Here is a 21,062-nt window from a genome sequence, read left to right on the forward strand (position 1 = left end):
TGGCCAATTCCTCCATGCAGATCTCCTCTAGAGCAGTGATGTTTTGGGGCTGTTGCTGGGCAACACGGACTTTCAACTCCCTCCAAAGATTTTCTATGGGGTTGAGATCTGGAGACTGGCTAGGCCACTCCAGACCTTGAAATGCTTCTTACGAAGCCATTCCTTCGTTGCCCGGGCGGTGTGTTTGGGATCATTGTCATGCTGAAAGACCCAGCCACGTTTCATCTTCAATGCCCTTGCTGATGGAAGGAGGTTTTCACTCAAAATCACATGATACATGGCCCCATTCATTCTTTCCTTAACACGGATCAGTCGTCCTGGTCCCTTTGCAGAAAAACAGCCCCAAAGCATTATGTTTCCACCCCCATTCTTCACAGTAGGTATGGTGTTCTTTGGATGCAACTCAGCATTCTTTGTCCTCCAAACACGACAAGTTCTATTTTGGTTTCATCTGACCATATGACATATGACATTCTCCCAATCCTCTTCTGGATCATCCAAATGCATTCTAGCAAACTTCAGACGGGCCTGGACATGTACTGGCTTAAGCAGGGGGACACGTCTGGCACTGCAGGATTGAGTCCCTGGCGGCGTAGTGTGTTACTGATGGTAGGCTTTGTTACTTTGGTCCCAGCTCTCTGCAGGTCATTCACTAGGTCCCCCCGTGTGGTTCTGGGATTTTGCTCACCGTTCTTGTAATCATTTTGACCCCACGGGGTGAGATCTTGCGTGGAGCCCCAGATCGAGGGAGATTATCAGTGGTCTTGTAGGTCTTCCATTTCCTAATAATTGCTCCCACAGTTGATTTCTTCAAACCAAGCTGCTTACCTATTGCAGATTCAGTCTTCCCAGCCTGGTGCAGGTCTACAATTTTGTTTCTGGTGTCCTTTGACAGCTCTTTGGTCTTGGCCATAGTGGAGTTTGGAGTGTGACTGTTTGAGGTTGTGGACAGGTGTCTTTTATACTGATAACAAGTTCAAACAGGTGCCATTAATACAGGTAACGAGTGGAGGACAGAGGAGCCTCTTAAAGAAGAAGTTACAGGTCTGTGAGAGCCAGAAATCTTGCTTGTTTGTAGGTGACCAAATACTTATTTTCCACCATAATTTGCAAATAAATTCATTAAAAATCCTACAATGTGATTTTCTGGATTTTTTTTTCTCAATTTGTCTGTCATAGTTGACATGTACCTATGATGAAAATTACAGGCCTCTCTCATCTTTTTAAGTGGGAGAACTTGCACAATTGGTGGCTGACTAAATACTTTTTTTCCCCACTGTATATACAGTGGGGAGAAGAAGTATTTGATACACTGCCGATTTTGCAGGTTTTCCTACTTACAAAGCATGTAGAGGTCTGTAATTTTTATCATAGGTAACCTTCAACTGTGAGAGACGGAATCAAAAACAAAACTCCAGAAAATCACATTGTGTGATTTTTAAGTAATTAATTTGCATTTTATTGCATGACATAAGTATTTGATCACCTACCAACCAGTAAGAATTCCGGCTCTCACAGACCAAATGTATGCACGCGTGACTGTAAGTCGCTTTGGATAAAAGCGTCTGCTAAATGGCATATTATTATTATATGTATATGTAGAAAATTGAAGAAGTTCAAGATGACGGTCAATCACCCTCAGTCTGGGGCTCCATGCAAGATCTCACCTCGTGGGGCATCAATGATCATGAGGAAGGTGAGGGATCAGCCCAGAACTACACGGCAGGACCTGGTCAATGACCTGAAGAGAACTGGGACCACAGTCTCAAAGAAAACCATTAGTAACACACTACGCCGTCATGGATTAAAATCCTGCAGCGCACGCAAGGTCCCCCCTGCTCAAGCCAGCGCATGTCCAGGCCCGTCTGAAGTTTGCCAATGACCATCTGGATGATCCAGAGGAGGAATGGGAGAAGGTCATGTGGTCTGATGAGACAAAAATAGAGCTTTTTGGTCTAAACTCCACTCGCCGTGTTTGGAGGGAGAAGAAGGATGAGTACAACCCCAAGAACACCATCCCAACCGTGAAGCATGGAGGTGGAAAAATTATTATTTGGGGATGCTTTTCTGCAAAGGGGACAGGACGACTGCACCGTATTGAGGGGAGGATGGAAGGGGCCATGTATCGCGAGATCTTGGCCAACAACCTCCTTCCCTCAGTAAGAGCATTGAAGAGTGGCTCGTGGCTGGGTCTTCCAGCATGACAACGACCCGAAACACACAGCCAGGGCAACTAAGGAGTGGCTCCGTAAGAAGCATCTCAAGGTCCTGGAGTGGCCTAGCCAGTCTCCAGACCTGAACCCAATAGAACATCTTTGGAGGGAGCTGAAAGTCCGTATTGCCCAGCGACAGCCCCGAAACCTGAAGGATCTGGAGAAGGTCTGTATGGAGGAGTGGGCCAAAATCCCTGCTGCAGTGTGTGCAAACCTGGTCAAGACCTACAGGAAACGTATGATCTCTGTAATTGCAAACAAAGGTTTCTGTACCAAATATTAAGTTCTGCTTTTCTGATGTATCAAATACTTATGTCATGCAATAAAATGCTAATTAATTACTTAAAAATCATACAATGTGATTTTCTGGATTTTTGTTTTAGATTCCGTCTCTCACAGTTGAAGTGTACCTATGATAACAAATTACAGACCTCTACATGCTTTGTAAGTAGGAAAACCTGCAAAATCGGCAGTGTATCAAATACTTGTTCTCCCCACTGTATTTACACATACACATATACATATCCTTCTTTAAAATATATTTCCCTTTATTACTTTCCAACCCCACCACCCCTTCCCTAATTGGAGTAAACTAGTGAACAACAACGCTTAGGCCTCTACTTCCATCTTATACATACTATATACATTTTATGGACACAGTCAATTTGACAATAATTATATTTTGTTTGTTTTTACTCCTGAACTTCCTCTACCCTCAACCTCTCCTATCATTTTCATGATGTCCATCCGGTTTGCTTCTATATGCCATATCATTCTAACTGTGCTCTTTCACAAAAGCTCTCAACCTATAACCTATATACTTATTATGGACACAGTAAGCTTACATTATTAGTTATCTTGTTGTTATTAAAAAGCTCAATTTTAGTCTCATCTGACCAGAGTACCTTCTTCCATATGTTTGAGGAGACTCCCACATGCATTTTGGCGAACACCAAACGTGTTTGTTTATTTTTTTCTATAAGCAATGGCTTTTTTTCTGGCCACTCTTCCATAAAGCCCAGCTCTGTGGAGTGTACGTCTTAAAGTGGTCCTATGGACAGATACTCCAATCTCCTCTGTTGAGCTTTGCAGCTCCTTCAGGGTTATCTTTGGTCTCTTTGTTGCCTCTGATTAATGTCCTCCTTGCCTGGTCTGTGAGTTTTGGTGGGCGGCCCTGTCTTGGTAGGTTTGTTGTGGTGCCATATTCTTTCCATTTTTTAATAATGGATTTAATGGTGCTCCGTGGGATGTTCAAAGTTTCAGATATGTTATTTATAACCCAACCCTGATCTGTACTTCTCCACAACTTTGTCCCTGACCTGTTTGGAGAGCTCCTTGGTCTTCATGGTGCCGCTTGCTTGGTGGTGCCTGTTGCTTAGTGGTGTTGCAGATTCTGGGCCTTTCAGAACAGGTGTATATATACTGAGATCATGTGACAGATCATGTGACACTTAGATTGCACACAGGTGGACTTTATTTAACTAATTATGTGACTTTCGAAGGTAATTGGTTGCACCAGATCTTATTTAGGGGCTTCATAGCAAAGGGGGTGAATACATATGCACACACCACTTTTCCGTTATTTATTTTTTAGAATTCTTTGAAAAAATTTATTTTTTTCATTTCACTTCACCAATTTGAACTATTTTCTGTATGTCCATTACATGAAATCCAAATAAAAATCAATTTAAATTACAGGTTGTAATGCAACAAAATAGGAAAAACGCCAAGGGGGATGAATACTTTTGCAAGGCACTGTAACTCTTCCTTCGCTCAAGAACCCTGACAGTAATTCTAACGAGGAACTAGCCACGGCCATCCCTCTCAGTAAGGGCTCTAGTCACATCTCCCTGCACTCCGGCAAGCTTTCAGACATCAGGAATGAGACTGATATTACATTTTCCCAGCCCTCCAGCCATGGTTCAACCAGCAGAACCTTCATGGTCTCTGTAAAATAGCCTTCCAGACATGGCTCTACCAGCAGAACCTCTCTGGTCTCCCTTAAACAGAACTCCAGCCATTCAAACAGCCGAACAGCTCTTGTCTCCCACCAGGGCTTAAGCAGCAGAGCCTCCCTGATTTCCAGCAGAAAACTCCCTGGTCTCTGGCAAACTTTCAGACTAAAATTCCTGGTTCCCGTATTGGTGGCTCCATTGCAGCTGCATGTTCAAAGCATAGCAGCCCTGTGCAGGAGCTTCAGACAGCTGTGGAGATGGCGTCATTGTGCTTCAGTCAAGCAGAATCACTGGATGGATCTCCCCCTTCGATCATTGAGAGTGTTGAGGCTCCCCTACTCCCTCTAAAGACTCATCTTCCACCAATCATTTTGCCAGCCACTCCAGGAGCAGCCCTCTTGGAGAAGATACGGTGGATTCAACATTTGAAATTGTCATCTCTTTGTTGAGATTTCAGGGGATTTTATCCTCAACCCTGTTGGTTGAGGAACAGGATGACCATTCGTCTAATGAGTCCACCTCTTTCAGTCAGACCCCACCATGCTGTGTGTCAGTTGGGCCGGTTGGCAGCAACTCTGAAACTCTCTGAAAACTCCTTGGAGGTCAACCTCTGTTTACCACAACAGGCTTTGGGAAGCTACTCTGATTAAATACTTGATATGGTCATGGTAAACATAGTCATTTGAAATGACAATGACAGTGCCAGTAACTCATCTAATGCTGCATCACCACACATGTCCTCCCCTGACCCAAAAACACCCGACAGCCGTCCCTCTTCTGCTCTCAGCAGAGTGTCTGCCCAGGACAGGAGAGTCCTAAGTGCAACACTGCAGATGATCCAAACTAGGCTCAGCAGTGAGGATATCCTCTCAGGTGAGATAATAGTATCCCAGCAGGACAACACCAGTGTCCTGGAGGTGGTGAAGAAGATGCAGAGGCGCCTTAAGGACACTGCATCAGAGCCCACTATTAACATAACATAATCTCAGGAATCACGTCTACCAGCTGCCATCTGTACAGTCTAGTCATGTATAGAGGTCAGTCAGAAGGACCTGAAGTTAGAGCAAGAGTCTATGAATGCCTTACCTCTAAATGCCTGAGCTCCTCAATTGACTAGCCCATTCAGAGATAATAATTAATAGTGAACTCATCTGCTGCGGCTCAGAACATAATCAGTTCTGTTTACCTGAAACTTGCTGAGATATCCTGCACTGGTGAGGTAAAAGGACTGGATAACCAGTTAAGACGCAGCTTATCATTGGCCAAGGCTCTGACACTGTCAACCTGTGAGGCAACAGCATTGACACCACTTGTGCTGAATGTCAAAAAGGAGGTGGCTACAGCTGTAGTTAGTCAACTAAAACGTTTATTGAGTCAGGAAGCTATTTCTGTTTCCCGGGACACCATCCACTGGACATGTTGCCACTTCAGTTCCAGACCTGAGGCAAGCCTTGAGAGCGATCCTGAAAAAGACAAAGGAGGATTCTGCTCTTAAAGGCCATGATAGGGGTCTCCCTGATGACACCAATGACCAGCTTATTGTCTCTATTGTGGGCGTCATCTATCCTGAGCTGTGTCACAAAATCAGCCACTGCCTCAGCCCATGTGAGGTTGAGCTTGATGTGGTTCTCCAGGAGTTCCAAGATCCACTCTCAAAGTCTGTATTGTGTGTGCTGGAGTCCAAACAAGAGCCACATAACCAGAGGAAGTCCACTCCTGAACCAGGAAAGCTGGAACAGAGGATAATATAAAGGAGATGATGTCACTCAGGGCTCCAAAGCTGTGCAAGGATGTTGTCTGCTACATTGCAAAAGGCGTAATTGAGTCAGCACCCACACAGTCTCTCAAAAAACCAGAGGGACAGGTGTCCAATGTCGACTTGCACTGTACCACCAGGACTGGCTTTGACATTGGTCTATTGGATTAACTTTTACCCATCCTCCTCAAAAAGATCCATCCAGGTGATTGTAATCCTGACACACATGTGAAAGAACTGAGGTTGCCCACAAGAGCTCAACCTCATCACTCTGGATGTGATTGATAAGACTAAACGACCTGCTCACCAGAGATCCCGATGTTGTCATGGTGGAAAATGATGACATTATCCTGGAATCCTCCCTTGACAAAATGGCTTGCAATATCCAAAGCACTTTGCTCAAGAGGGCAGGTTCTTAGGAGGCTATCCAACAAGCACTAGCAGAGAGAAGACTGGCTGTTTGAGGCCATCAATGAGGTGTTGATAAAATAAGTCCAAAGTCATGATTTATCTGTGTACCAGAGTACACTGCCATGGACAACACTGAGGTGCTAGCTGTCCTTGCACCCTCAGAAGATGTCTCAAATGATAGCAAGGCCTCAGGACTTGAGTTAATGTATGAATCCATGATCATCAACGAACTGTAGCAGGGAAAACCACATGAGTTGCTCCGTGCAAAGGAAAGACAAGTACACAATTTAATATTCAACTCCTTTTACAATTCAATCAGACTTTTATATACAGTATATTTTAATGAAGATAATTTCAAGGCAAGTTTAATTTAATGTGTTTTTTTGTATTATTTTCACAGTCTAAAGTGAGCTTAGCCCTTTCTGACCAACCAGAGGTGGACATAATGACCGTGGATCCCCTCCCTATCAATGAGTATTCCAGGAGAAATATGTGCCCAGGGGGAATCAGTTGGAATCAGATTTTTCAGTTAGACAGCATAGTGAAGATGGATCTCAGTGCTATGTACTCACACTCCACATGTTGTATGAATTGTGACACTTTCTTCCACTTCTTCTCAGGCAAAGAAAAGAAGTCCCATAAAAACAACCCCAAAAGACTCATTAATACACTTGAATATTCATGTCAGTGAAAGTAATATATGTGTTCTCACACTTTCTGTTTTTCCTTTTCATTTCCTGTCTCACAACCGGGGGTGGGAGGGTAGGAGAGTAACGGAAGATGACATTTGAGTATGACTCGGTAACGGCATGACTAATTTATGACTCACCGCTCGTTGCTTCATTTACAAATTTAGCAGCCCATGGTCCATTCACAGTTTCACACACAGGGAATAAACCAAACCTCTCCTATATCAGCTGCTCTGACCCTGAGGCCAAAGGCAGGGCAGAGAGGGATGCAGCAAACCTGCATGCACACCCTGGGGACCCTACCATGTGTCTCTTATTGCAGAGAATGACATCTACACTAAGAATGAGCCTTGCAAGCTCAATACATTGTGTGTGTGTATATGTTAGAGAGCAAGAAAAAGACAATGGTGGTTGATATACATTTTTGGTCAAGGCAAGAAGCCCTTCTCATTGGTGAAAGTTGTGCCACGGTTACCAAAATTCCCCTGGAAAGTATATGAATATGTTAATGAAAACAAAAAGTCTGCAGTGAATGCTGCCTATGAGTAAACCTACTCGGCATTTGCGGGTGACGTGACAACTCTATCTGTTTACAGTGCACGCCGACGCTAACCCGTGGCATAGCAAGTGCGGTATCACCATGGTAACAGGCTCTTCATCGCTGTGAAGGACTGGGGTAAGTGGTGACTGGCTAGAGCTTGGGGAGAATGATCACCAGAGACAGTGTTGATTGGAACCACAGACAAGATATCATAAACATACCCAGTCAAGGGTTAAAGAGTCTGCGACGGGCAAATCTTAGAAATAGTTATAATCAATGCATAAAAGTTATTACAGAACCCACTTTAGATTTCTAAATTAAGAAAATATTTCAATATAGAAGAGTTTATTTCCAAAACGATATATTCACCAAATGTATTAAAAATAAAATACAGAAATATATAATTTACATAAGTATTCACACCCTTGAGTCAATACTTTGTAGAAGCACCTTTGGCGGCAATTACAGCTTTGACTCATCTTGGGTATGTCTGTATCAGCTTTGCACATCTGGATTTCGGGGTTTTCTCCCATTCTTCCTTTCAGATTTTCTCAAGCTCTGTTAAGATAGATGGTCTTTCCACAGATTTTCAATGGGATTCAAGTCTGGGCTTTTGACTCAATTACTTTTACATTCTTGTTATGAAGCCATTCCAGCATTGCTTTGGCTGTATGCTTGGGTCATTGTCCTGTTGGAACGTAAATCTTCTCCCCAGTCTAAGTTCGTTTGCACTCTGAAGCAGGTTCTCATCAAGGATTTGCCTGTATTTTGTCTCCCAGTCCCTGCCATTGAAAAGCTGATTGTCAACAAGTATTTTTCTCTGGTCATACAGGAATAATTAAGGCCTCATGCACTAATTTGTTGGGGGAAAACAATTTTCATTTATATTTAAATATATACACTACCAGTCAAAAGTTTGGACACAACTACTCATTCAAGGGTTTTTCTTGATTTTTACTATTTTTTACATTGTATAATAATAGTGAAGACATCAAAACTACGAAATAACACATATGGAATCTTGTAGTAACCAAAAAAAGTGTTAAACAAATCAAAATATATTTTATATTTGAGATTCTTCAAATAGCCACCCTTTGCCTTGATGACAGCTTTGCACACTCTTGGCATTCTCTCAACCAGCTTCATGAGGTAGTCACCTGGAATGCATTTCTATTAACAGGTGTGCCTTCTTAAAAGTTAATTTGTGGAATTTCTTTCCTTCTTAATGCATTTGAGCAAATCAGTTGTGTTGTGACAAGGTAGTGGGGTATACAGAAGATAGCCCTATTTTTTTTAAATTACCAAGTCCATATTATGTCAAGAACAGCTCAAATAAACAAAACAACAGTCCATTATTACTTTAAGACATGAAGGTCAGTCAATACGGAACTTTTCAAGAACTTTTAAAGTTTCTTCAAGTGCAGTCACAAAAACCATCAAGCGTTATGATGAAACTGGCTCTCATGAGGACCACCACAGGAATGGAAGACCCAGAGTTACCTTTGCTGCAGAGGATAAGTTCATTAGAGTTACCAGCCTCAGAAATTGCAGCCCAAATAAATGCTTCACAGAGTTCAAGTCACAGACACATCTCAACATCAACTGTTCAGAGGTGACTGTGTGAATCAGGCCTTCATAGTCAAATTGCTGCAAAGAAACCACTACTAAAGGACACCAATAAGAAGAAGAGACCTGCTTGGGCCAAGAAACACGAGCAATGGACGTTAGACCGGTGGAAATGTGTCCTTTGGTCTGGAGTCCAAATTTGAGATTTTTGGTTCCAACCGCCGTGTCTTTGTGAGACGCGGTGTGGGTGAACGGATGATCTCCACATGTGTATTTCCCACCGTAAAGCATGGAGGAGGAGGTGTTATGGTGTGGGGGTGCTTTGCTGGTGACACTGTCTGTAATGTATTTACTTAGTGGGACTATCATTTGTTTTTCAACAGAACAATGACCCAACACACCTCCAGGCTGTGTAAGGGCTATTTTACCAAGAAGGAGAGTGATGGAGTGCTGCATCAGATGACCTGGCCTTTACAATCCCCCGACCTCAACCCAACTGAGATGGTTTGGGATGAGTTGGACCGCAGAGTGAAGGAAAAGCAGCCATCAAGTGCTAAGCATATGTGGGAACTCCTTCACGACTGTTGGAAAAGCATTCCAGGTGAAGCTGGTTGAGAGAATGCCAAGAGTGTGCAAAGCTGTCATCAAGGCAAAGGGTGGCTATTTGAAGAATCTCAAATATAACATATTTTTTGATTTGTTACTACATGATTCCATTTGTGTTATTTCATAGTCTTGATGTCTTCACTATTATTCTACAATGTAAAAATAAAGAAAAACCCTTGAATGAGTAGGTGTGTCCAAACTTTTGACTGGTATTATATATATATATTTAAATAAATATTAATAAATGTGATTTATCAGGGCTCAGCACCCCTACATCCCTCGACAATGTTTCCCAATGATGGAGACTGCTGTGCTCTTGAAAACTTTCAACACTCTAGAAATGGTTTTATACCCTTCCCCAGACATATGCCTCAATCACAATCCTGTCTCTGAGATCTACGGACAGTTCCTTGGACTTCATGGTATAGTTTCTGCTCTGACATGCACTGTCAACTGTGGGACCTTATATAGACAGGTGTGTTTCTTTCTAAATCATGTCCAAACAATTGAATTGGCAACAGGTGGACTCCAATCAAGTTGTAGCGACATCTCAAGGATGATCAAAGGAAATGGAATGCACCTGAGCTCAATTTGGAGTGTCATAGAAAAGGGGTGTGAATACTTATGTAAATGTCATATTTCTGTAAAATCAATTTAATCAATTTTTAATTCAGGCTGTAACACAACAAAATGTGGAATAAGTCAAGGGGTATGAATATTGTCTGAAGGCACTGTATGTGGTAAAAAACTACTACCATTTAAAGGGGCAGTACACCAACATTTTAAATATACTTAATTTTATTAATAAAAAAATCTTCATCCATTGATCCTGAGAGACAATGACCAAAAATATGGCTTAGTTTTCTTTATTTACTTACCCCGCAGCCAGCATTAGCATCGCTGCTTGTGAAAAGCATGCCCAAATCCTCAAACTCACTTCAAACCAAATGTTATAGGAACACAAATACCATTTAAAGTTGCATAAATAGAATATTAAAGGGTATTATAGGAATTCTGGTATTTTTATAACATTTTACATGGAATAATTATTTATTTGGAGAATACACACCAATACTGCACTATGTGTACATTCAGAGGGTATCTGTTTTCTGTTTTACAGTTCTACCAATTTTTCATACCACTGACAGACTTTGACTGCAACTAAGAATATATCTAAGGTAATTTGATTTTGTACATCGTCATACCTAGTTATAACCAGTTGTAACCATAGGCGAGTGCATAAGGTGCTCCATCTCTGCAGGTGATCTGTCTATCAGGTCAAGATCACTCCAACAGGTCCCCCTCCACCCTCTGAGGATATGTAAAACTTAATAGTATGTCCCCAGAGAAACCTGAATTCAAATAAATACTTTTTTAGATTTGCCAATACAGCTCTCTGTGTAGATTCAGAGCATATCGGAGTTCTATATTGCAGTTTTATAAAGTCTTTTTGATTTTGTACACGGTCATATGATACGTGGTATAGAAAATAATAATCTTAGGCGAGTACATGGGGAGCTATATCTCTCCAAATGATCTGTCTATCTGGTCAAAATCACTGATACAGGTCCCCCCCCACTCTCTGGTGGTATGGATAACTTGTTATTATGTCTCCAGAGAAACCTAGATTTAAATAAACGTCCTATCTATCAAATCACTATAGGCCATGATTAGATAGTGAAAAAACACACCAATCTTTTTCATACATTTTTTAAACAACAAAAGTTAATTTACCAACATTTCAGAAAATTGATATATAGCATTTTGGAAATAAACTTTTCATATCAAGAGTCGCTTAACCCTAGTCATGAAGGCCTGAATCTTGACTGAAGCTTGTACAAACAATCACAACATCCATCTAACCATTTCCTTGCAGCTGTTGTTCTTAGAAATGCAAATGACTTTAAGGCATATATTGCTATGCTTTAGCATTGTCTCATTCTCTTCATTCTTTAGGCAATCAGAGTACACACTGTGCATGACTCCTTCTGCATGACATGGAGTTTCGATTCCAGGTTCCCTTATCTTTACTTCTGGTAAGGCACCTGCTGTAGATTGGGATGATAACCTGACTGTAGGGGATCTCTGTAGGTTCTATGCTTGTAATGACGAAATGTAAGATAACTAAAGTTCATGTTTAGATTTAGAATGATCAACATTTGTAGCATATTTATAACCCATTTGATTGACATTGATTATAATGTTGATATATAGGGCATCATCTGTATATCATAATGGTGTAGAACCTCTGTCATCATATCCCTACCCCATTGTACCCCCCTGAGTCCTACGGAATTGGCACGCTATCTGATGTAAGACAATGCATCTAACCATATCTCTCTCTCTGTGCAATCATAATGAGGTAATGATGAGTCATTGCTGCTGTGACTTCATCTCTCTCTCTCTCTCTCTCTCTTTCTCTCTCAAAGCACGTCAATCTCATCCTTATTGTCCTTCATAGGTAGAATGAGTTGGCTATTTTCCACTGAAAATGCAGCCTCTGATCTTTCCAACTACTTTGTGTGACCTGACAAATCAAAAGCAGACAAATACACCATAAAATCCAAGACACCTGTGGGTCAGGCCAATATGAGTAAAGATTCCTGTCAGAATATACCTATTTCCTCTATTTTCAACTTTCTTCTCTCCTCCACTCCCTTCGCTCTCTTTTGCTGTCAGACCAGTGGAACAAACAGGTTTGCTTTTGTTTGCTTTTAACCTGTTTTGCAGCACTGCCTGTGTTATTTTTAGCTGCTGTCTTATCTTTCAACGTGAATCCATCAATCCCACCTCACCATGTTCACATGAATGGCCTTTTCTGATGTAAGAGAGGCAGCAATTGCTGGCTCCCTGGGAGGCATGACGTCCTTTCCCACCTCTGCAGGAGAATTCACAGTACTGTCAATAGTGGTTAGTGACAGACTGACGAGACCCCTCTTAAAATGAAAGAAGCAAGGGAGAGAGTAGGATGAGAAGGAGGAGGGAAAGAGAGAGGGTGTCTGGTGAGCTGGTGGGGTTGGGGTAACGTGTGGAGCGTTGCAGTCAGGTGCATCCATGGCAACCAACTACAGATGAGCACACAGGAAAGCAAACAGTAACAGTGAGCGTGTAGGGCAATCTCTCTCCTTGTGCAGTAAGACAGTGCACCATGTGGCCAGAATAGAGAGTGTGAGAACAAGAGTTTGCATGTACAGTACCAGTCAAAAGTTTGGACACACCTACTCATTCAAGGGTTTTTCTTTATTTTTACTATTTTCTAACTTGTATAATAATAGTGAAGACATCAAAACTATGAAATAACACATATGGAATCATGTAGTAACCAAAAAAGTGTTCAACAAAATATATTTTAGATTCTTCAAAGTAGGCACCCTTTGCCCTACATTTACATTTACGCCATTTAGCAGATGCTCTTATCCAGAGCGACTTACAAATTAGTGCATTCAACTTATGATAGCCAGTGGGACAACCACTTTTTTTTGTGGGGGAGGGGGGTGGGTAGAAGGATTACTTTTATACTATTCCAGGTATTCCTTAAAGAGGTAGGGTTTCAAGTGTCTCCGGAAGATGGTCAGTGACTCCGCTGTCCTGGCGTCTTGGGGGAGCTTGTTCCACCATTGGGGTGCCAGAGCAGCGAATAGCTTTGACAGGGCTGAGCGGGAACTGTGCTTCCGTAGAGGTAGGGGGGCTTGCAGGCCAGTGGTGGATGAACGTAGTGCCCTCGTTTTGGGTGTAGGGTCTGATCAGAGCCTGAAGGTAAGGAGGTGCAGTTCCCCTCAAAGCTCCGTAGGCAAGCACCATGGTCTTGTAGTAGATGCGAGCCTCAACTGGAAGCCAGTGGAGTGTGCGGAGGAGCGGGGTGACATGAGAGAACGGGAAGGTTGATGACAACTTTACAGTCTTGGCAATCTCTCAACCAGCTTCACCTGGAATGCTTTTCCAACAGTCTTGAAGGAGTTTCCACATATGCTGAGCACTTGTTGGCTGCTTTTCCTTCACTCTGTAGTCCAACTCATCCCAAACCATCTCAATTGGGTTGAGGTCGGGGGATTGTGGAGGCCAGGTCATCTGATGCAGCACTCCATCACTCTCCTTCTTGGTCAAATAGCCCTTACACAGCCTGGAGGTGTGTTGGTTCATTGTCCTGTTGAAAAACAAATGATAGTCCCACTAAGCGCAAACCAGATGGGATGGCATATCGCTGCAGAATGCTGTGGTAGCCATGCTGGTTAAGTGTGCCTTGAATTCTAAATAAATCACTGACAGTGTCACCAGCAAAGCACCCCCACACCATCATACCACCTCCTCAATGCTTCACGGTGGGAACCACACATGCGGAGATCATCCGTTCACCTACTCTACGTCTCACAAGGACACGGCGGTTGGAACCAAAAATCTCGAATTTGGACTCATCAGACCAGATTTCCACCGGTCTAATGTCCATTGCTTGTGTTTCTTGGCCCAAGCGAGTCTCTTCTTCTTATTGGTGTCCTTTAGTAGTGGTTTCTTTGCAGCAATTCGACCATGAAGGCCTGATTCACACACTCCTCTGAACAGTTGATGTTGAGATGTGTCTGTTACTTGAACTCTGAAGCATTTACTCTAATGAACTTATCCTCTGCAGCAGAGGTAACTCTGGGTCTTCCATTCCTGTGGCGGTCCTCATGAGAGTCAGTTTCATCATTTTTTTTACATTTACAGTCATTTAGCAGACGCTCTTATCCAGAGTGACTTACAGTTAGTGAGTGCATACATTATTTATTTATTTATTTATTTATAATGTTCAGTAATGACTGACCTTCATGTCTTAAAGTAATGATGGACTGTCATTTCTCTTTGCTTATTTGAGCTGTTCTTGCCATAATATGGACTTGGTCTTTTACCAAATACGGCTATCTTCTGTATACCCCCCTACCTTGTCACAACACAACTAATTGGCTCAAACGCATTAAGAAGGAAAGATATTCCACAAATTAACTTTTAAGAAGGCACACCTGTTAATTGAAATGCATTCCAGGTGACTACCTCATGAAGCTGGTTGAGAGAAGGCCAAGAGTGTTCAAAGCTGTCATCAAGGCAAAGGGTGGCTCCTTTGAAGAATCTAAAATCTAAAATATATTTTGATTTGTTTAACACTTTTCGTTGGTTACTACATGATTCCATATGTGTTATTTCATAGTTTTGATGTTTTCACTATTATTCTACAATGTAGAAAATAGTAAAAATAAAGAAAAACCTTGGAATGAGTAGGTGTGTCCAAACCTTTGACTGGTACTGTATAAGGGGACGTCTCTGTGCAAATGCAAGGTCTACCACACTTGGACGAGTGAGATTAAGTGTGTGTGTGAGAGAGAGCGAGACAGAGAGACAGGGAGACAGAGAGAGAGAGACAGTTAGAGAGCTGGTTGTCCACCAAACTACCAGGTGTGAAAAAGGGAAGAGACTCAAGGGGTATGTTCATTTGGTATGGAGCAGACCTAACCCACTTTATTAAATTAATTAATCAAAACAGGAGCAGAAACATTTCCTCACGTGTGCTACCTACATCCCCCCAATAGAATCTATATAGTTTATCTGTCTATTTATTTTCCCTTTCGTACTACAACTATTTGCACATTGTTACAACACTGTACATAGCCAGTAATAACATTTGAAATGGCTCTATTCTTTTGAAACTTTTACTGTTCATTTCTGTTTATTTCACTTTTGTTTATGATCTATTCCACTTGCTTTGGCAATGTAAACATGTTTCCCATGCTCTAGTCTAGCATACACTGTAACTTGTTCCTGTATATCTAATAGGGGCGCCCAAGATTCACATTGATAGTCTTCCCAAAAAGATGCACTGCACATTGTGCGCAACCAAGATTTTAGTGACATTAAGGCATGAAGGAAAATGTGCAGTCCTTTCCTACTCCGACCGTGGTAGTAGTGTCTACCACTGCCATTGCGACTGTGTTGGGTATCTGTCCTGTTGTACTGAGTTACTCATTGGGTGTATAATCTATTTTTAGCACCAACAGATGGGGTCACGTGACAGGGGACAAACGTCATTAATGTTGTTGGTGGAGGAGCTGAAAATATGGAGGAAAGAGAGTTGTGATAGGGGAAATTTGACATTTCACAAAAAAATATTAAAACGATCAAGTAGAAGTGTAACGGTCAAAGAGGCAATCTCCGATCAGCGAAAAGGAGAACGACAATCAGGTACGTTATGTTTGCTGGGAGATAATGTATCTTACGTCTACTGGTAAGAGCGGTTTTTATTCCGCGATATTTTCATCTGATGCGTTTGGTTGCTCCTGGCTAGCTAACAAGCTAGATAACTGACAGAACGCGATGAAGTTTTGATAGCTAGTTAACGTTAGCTAGCAAGCGAAGTTGCTTTAACTAACGTAAATGTGCATGAATGGATTGTTCTGATGTGGAAAATGTCAAGTAAGCAAACTGACACATAGTATTGGCATCTGATTAAAGCGTCAGTTAGCAGACGTCTAGTTAGCTTGCTAGCTAACGTTAGCTTATCAGCAGCCTACTTCGCGATAGCTAACGTTAGCTAACTAACGCAGGCTAACTTAGCTATCACATTTGAAAAAGTGTTTTTTTTAGGGTGGGTGTTAAAAGCAGTACCGCCGCCGTCAGTGCCTTCTCCATGGCAATTTGTGTCCTCCATGTTAAGCAAATTGTGTTTTGACTGAGTTTAAATGACAAGTTAGTTTGCCACTTCTTCTTCTGGTAACCCCCATGCCATGGGCCATGGCAGTAGTCAGCAAGTTTGCGACGCCGCATTTTTTAAGGTGATGGTGCCACTTGAGTTGGGGTCCCACTCCGTGCTAGTTGGTTCTATTGGTGTATACCAGGGTTCTTCAATTCCGGTCCTGGAGGGCCGAAACACTTCTGTTTTTTATTTCTATCTGGTAGTTAATTGCACTCACCTGGTGTCCCAGGTCTGAATTAGCCCCTGATTAGAAGGAGAGGATGAAAAACAGAGGTGTTTCGGCCCTCCAGGACCGGAATTGAAGAACCCTGGTGTATACAGTTAATATGCCAAACGTGTACGTACATGTGTGTGAGAGAGACGATCCCACAGTCAGTACCCTGTATTTTTGCATATTCAATATATATGCTAATTATCATGATTACATTTAAGCCACTATTTTACAGTGTAAATAAAAATGTGGATGGAAGTGAAAAAGATAATAGCTTAGGCCAATTAACTCAATAACAGTGCCTTCCTTTCCCCCCAAAATGCTAATTTGAATTACTGGAAGCACCTTTTGTGCCTAGGTAGTGGTGAACCACAGACCGGTAGGTTTGCTGTTGATGTAGAGACATCTGAGTAGTTTCTCTAAAATTGGCCAATAAGTCTGTCGCCTTACCAGTAGCCTATTTCCCCCCAAAATGTTAAATCTCACACAGACTGTAGGACTATGTATAGAAATTGTCGGTTATCACAATGGATTGCCTGCTAGTAAAGGCAAAGTTGTGTTTTTGCAGTTACTTTCATGATGGGCCTAACTGTTGTTATGAAACAAACATTGCATTTATCAAAGGTAGGCCTAGATACACTGAGTGTACAAAACATTACAACACCTCCCTAATATTGTGTTGCATCCCCTTTTTCTCTAAGAACAGCCTCAATTTGTCGGGGCATGGCCTACAAGGTGTCAAAAGTGTTCCAAAGGGATGCTGGCCAATGTTGACTCCAATGCTTCCCACCGTTGTGTGAAGTTGGCTGGATGTCCTTTGGGTGGTGGACCATTCTCGATACAAACAGGAAACTGTTGAGTGTGAAAAACCCAGCAGCCTTGCAGTTGACACACTCAAACCGGTGCGCCTGGCACCTACTACCATACCCCGTTCAAAGGCACTTAAATCTGTTATCTTGCCCATTCACCCTCTGAATGGCACACATGCATAATCCATGTCTCGAGGCTTAAAAATCCTTCTTGAACCTGTCTCCTCCCCTTCATCTACACTGATTGGTGTCATCAATAATGGATCATAACTTTCACCTGGATTCACCTGGTCAGTCTATGTAATGGAAAGAGCAGGTGTTCCAAATGTTTTGTACACTCAGTGTATATCCTACAGGTTCTGATTTGTGGCTTGTTCTGTGCATGTACACGCTAACATTTTACCTGCAGACGACACTAAACCCTATGAAAAGATGTGGCTTGTGGTTTTGGCTCGCAAGTCAGTTGGCGGTCTTGCACAGCTCCATTGCGCAGAAGTTTGATGAGCCAGAGAGAGGTCATGGAGAAGGATTTCCTCCTAAATTAAATTAATGACAAACGCTTGTCTTTGATTAAGTGCCAGACAGATAATTTAGAGATCAGTTGATTGACAGAAATGCTGCTTCTCACGCGTGTGTGTGGATGTGGATGCCACTCACAGTCCTTGAGTGGCCTTGCAAGTGGCCTTTTCATTGGAAATTGTTAAGTCCTTGTGCATGGAGTTGTATTGTTTGTTTAACTTTGTAACCATTGGATTTTGTTTGGCATACATTTTAAAGTGAAAAATCTCAGCATCACTGTTACCGTGGAATTGCCCTCCTTTATCAGTCACTCCAAATAAATGAAGAACCACTGGCTAAACCACCTCTAGCATCATCAGCTTTTTTGCACAAGGGTTGTCTTGTCACACACTCCTGATTTCTGCCATTTTGGCTATCAGATAACCCAAACCTGATCTTATCTGCAAACATCTGGATACTTTTCGGAAAATATCTGCATGTGCCCAGTTCTTGAATTACATGGTGACAGATGTCAAGACTTAAGGGTCACACGTTGAGATCCCATATTCCATAGTTGACTTATCTCTTCCTTATGAGGGAGGATATAAATAACATTTGCCTCAGACCATGGCCACTGATGAACAGTATAGGCAACATAACTTTTTATCAAATTAAATGTGCTTTCTGTATGTGGTTCACTAATGTCTAATGTTGTATCTTTTATATTGATTGCCTGAATTAAACTTGATTGGTCGAACTTTGCTTCTCTGATCTCGGACACCCAGAATTAAAATGTTGTATAAATGTACTAACGAGACTAGCGAAGTCTTCATCCCACTAAACGGAAACTCTCAGCCAGTTTCAGGCTAGTCTATGTGCCATCCCACAGGCCGTCGACAGATGCTACTACCATTTATGTTACGTGCATCTGTCCACGAGAGATTAGGTCTACTCCTTCACGAAATAGGTTCAGCACATAGATTGTAAGATTGCAACTGTTTTTTAAGTTCATCAACAATGTGAAGCAGAGTCACTTGTCCTGATGAACCACACAAGGTGTTGAAAGGGCTATTGAACAGCCCTGCCCATGCACGCCCTGAAGATACAGGGCCTTGACGTTAGCCTATTCTGTTTGCACTGCAAAAATGCATGGAAACTTGGATTCATACACTGTAGAAAACAATATTTAGGCTACAGTGTGAAGCAAACCTCAGTAATGATTGAAACATGCTTGCTGTGCTTAAAGACTGTTGTTTTTTATTTGTATATCCTGATAACCTGGTTACCAGTGTTGATCGGATAAATCCCACAGTTGACCTCCTCCACCCCAACATTCCGTGCACGTTTACAATCCTAGCCCCCAGAAAAGCCTATTAATTCTTGGAGAAATGGGCATGTGACTTAGGCCTAAGTGTTGCTGGTTTAAATTCCAGGAGGAACAGTTGCCTGCCTCCTACCCTTGATCAATGTGCTGACCCGTAATTGTTTTGTTTTGACGAAAGTGAGTCATTTGGTGTCTGGATCCTAATTAAACATCCTGGGACCGGTTATAAGGCCATTGCCTAGACGTGCTTCATTTGACTCAATTTTTTTATAAACTCAACTAACTAGGCCTATCTCTCTGCTATTTAAGTTAACAATTTCACTTCAAGGTAAGTTAAAGGCATCGCACTGCCATTGAGAGCTTGCATGTTCTCTGTTTTGTATGCAAGGTGTGGTGTCAAGGGGAGGTGGGGGCCATTTCGTCCCTGCCGGTGGGAAAGGCTCTGCTGAGTGCGGTGGGAAAGGCTCTGCTGAGTGCGGTGGGAAAGGCTCTGCTGAGTGCGGTGGGAAAGGCTCTGCTGAGTGCGGTGGGAAAGGCTCTGCTGAGTGCGGTGGGAAAGGCTCTGCTGAGTGCGGTGGGAAAGGCTCTGCTGAGTGCGGTGGGAAAGGCTCTGCTGAGTGCGGTGGGAAAGGCTCTGCTGAGTGCGGTGGGAAAGGCTCTGCTGAGTGCGGTGGGAAAGGCTCTGCTGAGTGCGGTGGGAAAGGCTCTGCTGAGTGCGGTGTCCCTCTTTCTCCTTGAGAATCTGCTGGTCTCTAACTCGCCCTCTCGCCTTGACTTTGAGGGCTGGCTGAGGGGGATGTGCAGCAGTAGCACACCTTGACTTTGAGGGCTGGCTGAGGGGGATGTGCAGCAGTAGCACACCTTGACTTTGAGGGCTGGCTGAGGGGGATGTGCAGCAGTAGCACACCTTGACTTTGAGGGCTGGCTGAGGGGGATGTGCAGCAGTAGCACACCTTGACTTTGAGGGCTGGCTGAGGGGGATGTGCAGCAGTAGCACACATTTTTAGCAGGCTAGTGAGTGTCACAGTCCCCATCTTTGGTTCTGTTTATAAGAGCACAAAGGATCCTCCTTATGTGGTTCTGCTTTTGGACCAGACCTCAGACTCACTGCCACAGGCCTTTCTGTTGCATTGACACAAGACCATTGTATTCATAAATGCTATGAAATAAAGTTGAGAGCAGCCAATTTAAACATAAAGCACATTGATTGTAGCAAATTGATTTGCTCCTGCTGAAAGGTCCCCCTGCAATTCTAAGAATTTGTTGGTGTACAATTTATGTGCTTCATCTGTTGAACCATTTAAGTCATGGCTTCAAGTAAAGGCTGATGCCAAGGTCTGAGGACAGAGCACGTCCCATGTCGCTTAGCAGCACTTCCTGCCTCTCGCAGGGACAGGTATTTTCAGTGATGAGGCGGAGGCCCCCACTTAGGCTACTCGCTGGAACAGATGAGTCTCCTTGCACCATCACGCAGTCGGACTGCAGATGGTCAAAAAAAGATGGGCTGCTATTTTAATCCGCATTCGCACGTCATTAGGATAATGCAGCCAGTGAAAGTGGCCAGGCCAGCAGTCAGAGGTGGTTAAAGGCTCTAAATACCCTGCGACAAGACAGCCCATTATCCCTGTGACACGGTTTCTATAACCAAGCTTCCTGTGTAGGCTGTGATGAAGCTGGGCCCTTGGCGGAGCCTGTCACCTGACGAGTGCCTTGGGACCCTGCAGGGAGAGAGTGGCTTGCAGACAAACATCAGAACAAACATCTG

General features: G+C 42.8%; 1 protein-coding gene across 2 annotated transcripts in view; it reads left to right on the forward strand.

Annotated features, from left to right (window-relative positions):
• Positions 1-15,810: 15,810 nt before the first annotated feature.
• The window catches only part of LOC121550889 (histone deacetylase 5-like), an 86,963-nt gene continuing 81,711 nt past the window's right edge, over positions 15,811-21,062 (forward strand). For both annotated transcript variants that reach the window (XM_041863299.2, XM_041863300.2), the window contains exon 1: positions 15,811-15,944. The gene's annotated coding sequence lies outside the window, so the exon portion shown is untranslated. The remainder of the gene's footprint in view (positions 15,945-21,062) is intronic.

The sequence above is a fragment of the Coregonus clupeaformis genome, chromosome 35 (genome assembly GCF_020615455.1).
Source record: "Coregonus clupeaformis isolate EN_2021a chromosome 35, ASM2061545v1, whole genome shotgun sequence".
NCBI classification, from domain to species: Eukaryota; Metazoa; Chordata; class Actinopteri; order Salmoniformes; family Salmonidae; genus Coregonus; species Coregonus clupeaformis.